Below are 11319 nucleotides of genomic sequence, written 5' to 3' on the forward strand. Positions count from 1 at the left end.
CAAACCGCTACATTGCTGGTTCAATCTCTCATCCTATCCCGACTGGATTACTGCATCAGCCTCCTTTCTGATCTCCCTTCCTCTTATCTCTCTCCACTACAGTCTATACTTCACTCTGCTACCTGGATTATCTTTGTAAAGAAACGCTCTGGGCACGTCACTCCCTTCCTCAGTAATCTCCAGTGGTTGCCTGTCAACCTACGAATCAAGCGAAAACTCTTGACTCTCAGCTTCAAGGCTCTCCATCACCTTGCCCCCACCTACTTCACCTCCCTTCTCTCCTTCTACAGCCCAGCCCACATCCTCCACTCCTCTGCCACTAACCTCCTCACTGTGCCTCGTTCTCGCCTGTCCAGCCCTCAACCCCCGGCCCACATCCTTCCCCTGGCCTGGAATGCCTTCCCTCCACACATCCGCCAAACTAGCTCTCTTCCTCCCCTCAAAGCCCTACTGAGAGCTCACCTCCTCCAGGAGGCCTTCTCAGACTGAGCTCCCTTTTTTCCTCTCCCCCTCCCCACCCCCCCTTGCTACCTCCTTCCCCTCCCCACAGCACTTGTATATATTTGTAGATTTATTACTCTATTTATTTTACTTGTACATATTTCCTATTTATTTTGTCAATGATGTGCATATAGCTTTAATTCTATTTGTTCCGACTATTTTGACACCTGTCTACATGTTTTGTTTTGTTGTCTGTCTCCGCCTTCTAAACTGTGAGCCCATTGTTAGGTAGGGACTGTCTCTATATGTTGCTGACTTGTACTTTCCAAGCGCTTAGTACAGTGCTCTGCACATAGTAAGTGCTCCCTCCCTTCCCCTTACTGTAGGGGTTCCTCAAGGGTCAGTTCTTGGTCCCCTTCTGTTCTCTATCAACACTCACTCCCTTGGTGAACTCACTCGCTCCCACGGCTTCAACTATCATCTCTACAGTGATGACACCCAAATCTACATCTCTGTCCCTGCTCTCTCCCTCCCTTCAGGCTCATGTCTCCTCCTGCCTTCAAGACATCTCCATCTGGATGTCTGCCCGCCATCTAAAACTCAATATGTTCAAGACTGAACTCCTTATCTTTCCTCTCAAACCCTGCCCTCTCCCTGACGTTCCCATCACTATTGACGGCACTACCATCCTTCCCGTATCACAAGCCCACAACCTTGGTGTCATCCTCGACTCTGCTCTCTCATTCACCCCTCACATCAAATCCGTCACCAAAAACTGCCACTCTCACCTCCGCAACATCGCCAAGATCTGCCCTTTCCTCTCCATCCAAACCGTTACCCTGCTGTTTCAATCTCTCATCCTATCCCAACTGGATTACTGCATCAGCCTCCTCTCTGATCTCCCATCCTCCTGTCTCTCCCCACTTCAATCTATACTTCACGCTGCTGCCCGGATCATCTTTGTGCAGAAACGCTCAGGGCATGTTACTCCCCTCCTCAAAAATCTCCAGTGGCTACCAGTCAACCTACGCATCAGGCAAAAACTCCTCACTCTTGGCTTCAAGGCTCTCCATCACCTCGCCCCCTCCTACCTCACCTCCCTTCTTTCCTTCTACAGCCCAGCCCGCACCCTCTGCTCCTTTACTGCTAACCTCCTCACTGTGCCTCATTCTCACCTGTCCCACCATCGACCCCCAGCCCACATCCTCCCCTTGGCCTGGAATGCCCTCCCTCTGCCCATCCACCAAGCTAGCTCTCTTCCTCCCTTCAAAGCCCCACTGAGAGCTCACCTCCTCCAGGAGCCCTTCCCAGACTGAGCCCCCTCCTTCCTCTCCCCATCCCCATCCCTCCGCCCAACCTCCATCCCCTCCCCACAGCACCTGTATGTTTGTACAGATTTATTACTCTAATTTATTTTACTTGTACATATTTACTATTCTATTTATTTTATTTTGTTAATATGTTTTGTTTTGTTGCCTGTCTCCCCCTTCTATCAATCAATCAATCAATCAATCGTATTTATTGAGCGCTTACTATGTGCAGAGCACTGTACTAAGCGCTTGGGAAGTACAAATTGGCATCACATAGAGACAGTCCCTACCCAACAGTGGGCTCACAGTCTAAAAGGGGGAGACAGAGAACAGAACCAAACATACCAACAAAATAAAATAAGTAGGATAGAAATGTACAAGTAAAATAAATAAATAAATAAATCAATAGAGTAATAAATATGTACAACCATATATACATATATACAGGTGCTGTGGGGAAGGGAAGGAGGTAAGACGGGGGGATGGAGAGGGGGACGAGGGGGAGAGGAAAGAAGGGGCTCAATCTGGGAAGGCCTCCTGGAGGAGGTGAGCTCTCAGCAGGGCCTTGAAGGGAGGAAGAGAGCTAGCTTGGCGGATGGGCAGAGGGAGGGCATTCCAGGCCCGGGGGATGACGTGGGCCGGGGGTCGATGGCGGAACAGGCGAGAGCGAGGTACACTGAGGAGATTAGTGGTGGAGGAGCGGAGGGTGCGGGCTGGGCAGTAGAAGGAGAGAAGGGAGGTGAGGTAGGAGGGGGCGAGGTGATGGAGAGCCTTGAAGCCCAGGGTGAGGAGTTTCTGCTTGATGCGCAGATTGATCGGTAGCCATTGGAGGTTTTTGAGGAGGGGAGTAATATGTCCAGAGCGTTTCTGGACAAAGATAATCCGGGCAGCAGCATGAAGTATGGATTGAAGTGGAGAGAGACACGAGGATGGGAGATCAGAGAGAAGGCTAGTGCAGTAGTCCAGACGGGATAGGATGAGAGCTTGAATGAGCAGGGTAGCAGTTTGGATGGAGAGGAAAGGGCGGATCTTGGCAATGTTGCGGACTGTTCTAGACTGTGAGCCCGCTGTTGGGTAGAGACCATCTCTATATGTTGCCAACTTGTACTTCCCAAGCACTTAGTACAGTGCTCTGCACACAGTAAGCGCTCAATAAATACAATTGATTGATTGAATGAATGAATAAATATGATTGAATGAATGAATCTAATGTGCTTCAAAGGTCAAGCTCCCTCTGCCATGCTGTGATCGGAAGCCGATTAGCTTGTATCTACCTGAGCTTGTAGCTACCCACCAATTGTCCACCAATGGTCAGCTGTGTGACTTTGGGCAAGTCACTTAACTTCTCTGTGCCTCAGTTACCTCATCTGTAAAATGGGGATTAAGACTGTGAGCCCCCCTTGAGACAACCTGATCACCTTGTAACCTCCCCAGTGCTTGGAACAGTGCTTTGCACATCATAAGTGCTTAATAAATGCCATCATTTTATTATTATTACCCCATACAGTACCTTGCACATAGTAAGCATTTAACAAATACTGTTGTAAACACACACTTACATTCATTCAATCATATTTATTGAGCGCTTACTGTGTGCAGAGCACTGTACTAACACACACACACACACAAACACAGTCCACAGTATTCTTCATTAGCCTATCCTGGAGAATTCTAGTTAGACTCTTGCCAGCAATGAAATTGAATGAGATGCCTCGAAACTTGGTGCATTCTTATCTTCCTCTCGCCTCCTTTTTATTATTACATTGTGCCCTCCAAGTGACAGGGACTGTGTCTAATTCCCACCTGTGTATTCTTTCCCAGTGCTTCATACAGTGCTCTGCACATGGTAAGTGTTGAATAAATACTAGTACTAATACTACTGTTGCCTTGGAGGTGGGTATGGAGCACAGATCCATCGGCATAGACAGTGCAGAAACGGGGGAGAATTGGGTGGAGAGATGTGAGGTTAGCCAGGGAAGGCGTCCTGTTTTTGCATGTTGGAAGGTTGTGTTGCAGAGCCTCAAAAAGAAGGTGTGTTGGGAATATTGAAATATTGTCTTCTCTGATTTTCCTTCTTGACTGTGATGAGGCTGGAGACATCTTCACTCTTTAGAAGTGTAGTGTTTGCATATACAAGACCATAATAACAGACCATATAATCTGTTTAATGATGTAGATGCTCTGGAGACTTGGCTGATTTGCACATCATGACACAGGTTACGTCAGCATCACTTTTGTCTGCGTAATGATGTAACTGTTACAGTGTAAGTAAACGTTTATCTCTCTGTCATTTGCACTGGACCAATCTTGGTAATTTTGCCTTGCCCTCCTGGGCCATGCCCAATTTCTTTACAGCTGAATAGTACACAGCATTGTGGAGAAATTCCCATTAATTGTCTCTATTGAAGATTGTGGTTTGAGTATTCTGTTCATTCACTCATTCAATCGTATTTATTGAGTGCTTACTGTGGGCAGAGCACTGTACTAAGCGCTTGGGAAGTACAACTTGGCAACATATAGAGACAGTCCCTACCCAACAACTGGCTGTTCCAACAGAACCACTGTGGTATTGCCGTAGAGCTCTTTATAGAAGCCTTCAGTCTCCCGGAGTTTAATGTTTAAGTATCTTTGCGGTTTGGAGGTCACTATTCAATGTAGTGGTTATATATTCAGTGTATATTTATTGTATGCCAGCTTATCTATAGCATCCTCTGGTGCTCACATGGCTGCTGTGAAACAACCATCTTTAAGGTCCCTCTACCACACTCTGTAGAGTAGATGACATGTCACCATTTAGATGGTAAGCACAGTGAAAAACTATGGTAACATCCTTTGCCGGACTGGTTCATAAAAATGCCTCAGTTATAATATAGAAATCCTGCCTATCAGGCACTGTGCCGGTAGAACTGTCAGTTGATCCTGGTGGATTGCACTAGTGGTGTGTAGCATTGTGTCATAACATTCTGGGAATTCTAAGTATTATTGTACTCCATTGGAGACTCTTGAGAAATCACCAACACTGATAACACAGAAATTCAAGGCAAAATAAAGACTAAGTGAGCATAATGAAGGTAAACACCCTTAACAGTGCCAAAGATATTTCACGTCTAATTTATCTTCCTTACAACTCAATCCACCCTTAGGAAAGAAAGCAACTGACACAAGACGTTTCCAGGAGATACATAGACGGTGGCACAAAATACAGAATTTATCTAGCTCATATGTGCTTGATTTACTATTTCCCATCTAACCCATAAAAGACAGAATTATTTTGAGAAATAGCCCCTGTAGAGAAAGGGAAGAAAGAGGAGCAACCAACAGCAATCTCAGCTATTTTTCCATGACAAGTCATTGCTTGAATCAAAATTATTACTGTAAGCCACTCCTACTACCCTCCTGATTAGGATCATTATCCAATTATCTACCCTTCTCCACAGCTGGAAAGGAAATTACCTTGGCCGGAATGAGAATACAGGTGGCACCATTTGCAACAACACCTGCTACAAGGTCTTTAAATTCCATCTCTATGATATTTCTGGTTCTATTAACAATATGAGGAGTAGAATGGGAGAGGGAGGGTTACTGCTCTGTTTTCCAGGCTGACATTCAGCATTGAGATCATTCTGTTCTAAGAATAGTATTTTTCAACCAATGAATGGGTGGAAGAAAAAACTGCTTCATGTGCAAGCATAACTGAACTGTGTTTGGTGAGAACAAAGAAATAAAGCTATAAATTTAAAACAAGAAAAATTAAACAAGGGTGTGGCTTTAGATACAAATGAGCCCAAATGGTAACAAGAGTTCAATTTTTATATTTACGTTAATGACTGCAAGAAGGAATATTTTAAATGAGAAAGAATGATAATCAGAGTGAAAGGATGGAGACCACAGAGTCTCTATCATTATATTTTTAAAGATTTTAAATTATCTTTGAGGAAGCCAATCACATTGCTTCTTTGATTACTCTCTGCTAGAGGTTTTCAGTCTTTTTTAGAGATTGCACCCTTGTGGCTTCAAGGATTCCCATGAAGTAGCCCTCAATCACATTTGTCTTCCTTCAGAAAACCCCCTCACTTCATTGGCCCCCTCCTAACCACCCTGCCAGCGCGCGCACACACACACTCTCTCCCTCTCTCTCCCTCTCTATTTCAATCAATCAGTGGTATTTATTGCATGCTTACTGGATGCAGAGCACTGTACTAAATGCTAGGGAGAGCATCATACAACAAAGTTAGTAGACATCGTCCTTGCCCACTAGGAGCTTACAGTCTCTTTAACACACATTCATAACCACTGTTTCACATAAGGTCGTGCACGCGCGCGTACACACACACACACACACACACATCACCCTCCTTTTGGTGCCTGGAGCTCCCTCTTAGTACAGTGCTTTGCACACAATAAGTGCTCAATAAATATGACTGAATGGAACTTTTTGGCAGCAATTTGCAAAACAGACATTCCTCAGGTTACTGCTACCTCTTGATACATACAATTTAATGTCAATTGGTATTCTTTGATACCTTAGCATAGGTTACAACCACCCAATAGTGCATTTGCCTTGGGAATATTACCTACATTGTTTAATGTCTTACTCCATGCAAACGTTTGACAGCTCAGATTTGAGCCCAGTGTTACAATTCCCTCCCTACCTGGGCCGAGTTTAACGAGTCCTACGAAAAGCTTCTTGGAAGAAGCTCTGTCCACAGTTTGTCTCAAGTGTTACAAGCATTGAAGAAAAGACCCCTGAGCAGGTAACCAATTACCTTAAAAATGGATGACAGAAATGTTAAGTTAATTGCAACTCATTCTGGAGAATGAACCAATGAGGACCTCATTGACTGTGACATCCAGTCCATCACTGAAAGATGCTGAAACAGATGAAGAAGTTATGCTCTAGCCACCACCAGGTATGAGTTTAGGATTAAGAAATTTTACAATTAATCTAAGGGGAGTTTGCCAGCTCCAAGGTACTTTCTGAAGAAATGAAGAAGGTTGCTACTCAACCTAAATTGGGCAAATTTTGTAGTAAATTCTTCACTAAAGCAACAGCCACAGTCAGCAAAAGTCCCCCTACAGAAAGATACATAATCAAATTATATTTCTGCATTCAGTTAATGCCATATTTGTGCTTCAAAGTTTCAGTGGCATGAGCCAGTAATTAAGACTCCAGGCAGAGCATTTTCATCATGGCTGAGCACTTGACAAGGGCATCTCTTTGGCAAAAGGATCTTCCTTAGCTCCCAAATGGTAGGGGACCTAGGCAACAAATCTGTACCCACCAATGTCACCAAATTTTACTTTTAGCATTTCATTCTCCCCCGCCTCTGATTCCAACTTGGGCTCCATGGATTGCCCACTGAAGGCAAGGTTTATTTTTCCAGCTTGGGTTTTATGTCTCTTGACTGTAACAGGGTTTCCAAGAAAAACTGATGTTCCTCTTCCCAATCATCACTGATAAGTTTTGTCCTTATTTTTTTCCTTCCTTCCTCCCCCCCATCCCTCCTTCCTCTCCATCTCTCCTTCATTCCTCTCTAGAATGGCAGAAGGGGAAGGAAAGCAAATGAAAGTCCAACCACTTGGAATTTTCAGAATTTTGTTTGAGGGATGCTTTATTTTCAGTGATTGAATATTGGGTGAATATTTTTTGGAGATGAAACTTTCCATTTAGCATTTTCATGAATATGTGATAAATCCCATAGGAGCTCAGAAGCAACAACCTCATAATGGGTAGATCACTTCTGCAGAATGGTTATTAAAAAATATATCATCTTCAAATTGCTTGTACACTCTTCTCTTTTTCTTGCTACACAAGTGTGACATAAGAACATTGCACCCATTAGCGTGAAACATAAATAGCAAAGTACATTATAGGTACTGAGGGTTATATTTTTTAATGTTTATTAAAAATTTAAGTCACTCCTGCTTCTTATTGCCTGTATTAATTACCTTCATTTCTTGAGCCTCTGGATCACAGAATTGCGACTGGTTAGACTAGGTCTTGGGTACGAAAGTAGTATGGTTCTTTGACCCAAGGCAGGCCTTCACAATAGATGCATTGAGTTATTCCTTTCACCTGGTAATTACAAATTAGAACACAAACTGGATTTAAATGATAAGAAAGACCCATTTAATTGTCACAAAATTAGAAAGCTAAATTGTGTTTTTGTTGAAATTGCAGTATAAATGACAGTAACTAAACTCCCCCTCTTTGTATCAGCTGCTGTACAGGGAAAGAAGCGAAATAGATGATGGAAAGATTTTGGCAGGCTAGAGCCTGTGAAACTCATCCTTAATGTCCTCCGGCACTTACAAAGCTTGTGTAATTGGAGAGGCTGCTGGACTGAGAGAAATGAGATTGAGAATTATTTTTGGCAAAAATGCTTTAGGAGAAAATGATTGGCTTCTTCCAGCCCTGGTAAAAAGGGGATTCAAGACTGCCAGATGAGGAAGAAACCAAAGTACAATTGAAAGGTTGGCAAATGCTTGTGGGTGGGAGTCCAAATTTACTCTCAAGTCAGCTCTGATCAGTTGTGCTATGATGAACTTGGGCTTCTGTTCATTCAAGTTTGATTACGGTATTTTCCTTCTACAGATATCCTCCCTTTGTTTTCAGAGATAATGCTAAAATCAATTAATGGTATTTATTGAGCTCTCACTGTGTGCACAGACTTGTACTAAGCACTTGGGAAAGTACATTACAATAGAGTTGGTCGACACAATTCCTCCCCACAAGGAGCCTACAGTCTATCCATCAATCAATGGCGTGTATTGAGAGCTTGCTGTGTACAGAGCACTGTACTAACTACTGGCTGGACTGGATCATACTCGGTTCAATTAAGCTTGGCTCGACTTGGCTGCCCTGCTCGGCCATGCTCGGCTCAGTTGGGCCCGGCTCGGCTCGGCCTGGCCAGGTTTGGCTCGGCTGGGCTGCCCCGGCTCGACTTGGTCGGGCCTCAACTCGACTTGGCCTGGTGTGGTACAGAACGGCATGGCTCAGCTTGGCCAGGCTTTGGCTCGGCTGGGCTGTCCCCCGGCTCGACTCGGTTGGCCCCCAATACGACTTGGCCTGGCACGGCTCGGCTCAGCCCGGCTCGGCTCTGCCCAGCTTGGCCCGGTTGGGCTTGGTTGGGTTGGGCTGCCCCGGCAGGACCATGCTCTACTCAGTTGGGCCTCAACTCGACTTGGCCTGGCTCAGCCCGGCCAGGCTCAGCTCGGTTGGGCCTGGCTGGCGGCTAATTGGGGGAGGGGTTCTGGGGTCCAGCTGGGGGAGGGGGCGGGGAAGCAGCTGAGCCCCTCCTAGATGCTGCTCCCCAGGGGGTGGGCAGGGGGAGATGGGGGGGAATCCCCAGAAAGTTTGCAGGGGGGGGCTGTCCCTCCCCACCCTGCATCCCTGGGATCCCGACCAGAGGAGGAGCTGATGGGGGGGGGGGCGGTCACACTACCTACTTGTTTTGTTTTGTTGCATTTCTCCCCTTCTACACTGTGAGCCCATTGTTGGGTAGGGATTGTCTCGATCTGTTACCGAATTGTATTTTCCAAGCTCTTAGTACAGTGCTCTGCACACAGTAAGTGCTCAATAAATACGACTGAATGAATGAATTTAACAAAGTTGGTAGATACATTCCCTTTCCACAAGGAGCTTACAGTCTAGAAGAGGATATAGACATTAAAATAAATTACAGATGGGGAAATAGTAGATATAGATAAGACTGTGCCTATGTTTGTGGGTGCCACTGGAAACATGGTTGCAGGAACAATCAATCAATCAGTGACATTTATTAAGTTCCTACTGTGTGCAGAACATCTTTTTACACACTTCAGAGAGCATAATAGAATGGAACTAGCAATCCACTCCACACTCTGTGTAAAGATAATTCCTGGCTGCACTGATCAGCAGCACTGAGAAGCGGCATGGCTCAGTGGAAAGAGCCTGGGCTTTGGAGTCAGAGGTCATGGGTTCAAATCCCTGCTCTGCCACTTGTCTGCTGTGTGACCTTGGGCAAGTCACTTCACTTCTCTGGGCCTCAGTTCCCTCATCTGTCAAATGGGGATGAAGACTGTGAACCCCACGTGGGACAACCTGATCACCTTGTAACCTCCCCAGAGCTTAGAACAGTGCTTTGCACATAGTAAGCGCTTAACAAATGCCATCATTATTATTATTATCAATTTATATTTACAGAGTCTGCTGCTGTTTTTAGTGTCTTCATTTTTCTGAAGCCACATCTGGAGAAAACAACCAGTTTTCTGACTGTTGCTCATCAGGCTAGTTTGCTGATGTTGTTTTTCAGGATTTGGTGGCTATATCCCTGTTGAGTCTGTACTTCACTGTGTTTAAAATGTTTCTTCTTCCCTCCCTGTTTGTTGGCTCACTACCCATCAGCAGCTTGATAATTCTATTGGCCTCTAGAATGTAAGCTACTTGAGGCCAGGGATAGCACCTACGTACATTATTGTACAGTGCTAGTGCTTAGTACACTGCTCTACACACAGTAAACACTCAGTAAATACCACTGTTTGATTAATTTTCACATATCCCACCCTGTGATATTGTATGAGCAATGCCTAAATGTGATGATCTCACTTTCTCTCAAGACCTCACACGTGTTAAATTATCCAGTACAACTTGGAGGTGACACTGTTGAACTTACTCAGGTAGCCAGAGGCAGCAGTGGAGGTAGAGTCAGGACTCCCAATCAAAGAGAAATCTGGACATCAACAGACCTTTAAAGAGTTTCAATTTAGCATAAAAATCTTTTTCTCTCTCTTTCCCTTCCTCTTCCCTCTTCTCTCCCTCTTTTCTCACCTTCCTGTGCCTTACTCTTCCCCTATCCCCTCAAATCTCCACCTTCATTTTCCCCCTTCCCACACAAAATAAAAAATTGGCAACCCTGCTTTGGAATATAGGTAGAGCTGGTCTTTGTACTTGAAGGATAGGTGAAGGTGTGGTTCCAAAGTAGGAACTGACCGAATTGCACATTTGCAGAGACTTTGAAGGCAGGGGAAGCCAGATTGTGGTGGTTCAAGGAGGGAGATGGAGGAGAGAAAGTGAATGTCGGTGTATACAACTCAATTTTGGAGTTTGAATAGGAATGGGAACAGAGAGATTGGGCAACAGCTGAAAGGTTGTCAGATCAGCGTGGCTCAGAGGAAAGAGCACGGGCTTTGGAGTCAGAGGTCAGGGGTTCAAATCCTGGCTCCACCAATTGTCAGCTGTGTGACTTTGGGCAAGTCACAACTTCTCTGTGCCTCAGTTACCTCATCTGTAAAATGGGGATTAAGACTGTGAGCCCCACGTGGGACAACCTGATCACCTTGTAAACTCCCCAGTGCTTAGAACAGTGCTTTGCACATAGTAAGCACTTAATAAATGGCATCATTATTATTATGATTAGATCCAGAGAAGGGGAGACTTGAGCATGTTTGAAGGCAGAGGGGAAGAGTGAGAGCTTGAAGATGGCAATTAGGGAAGGAAGAAGGTGGGGGAGTAAGGGCTTTTTAACAAGATGAGAAGAAATGCAGTCAGAAGCACAGGTTGAGAGGTTTTGAAAGCAGGTTGCAGGCC

Source organism: Tachyglossus aculeatus, chromosome X4, assembly GCF_015852505.1.
Source record: "Tachyglossus aculeatus isolate mTacAcu1 chromosome X4, mTacAcu1.pri, whole genome shotgun sequence".
NCBI lineage: Eukaryota > Metazoa > Chordata > Mammalia > Monotremata > Tachyglossidae > Tachyglossus > Tachyglossus aculeatus.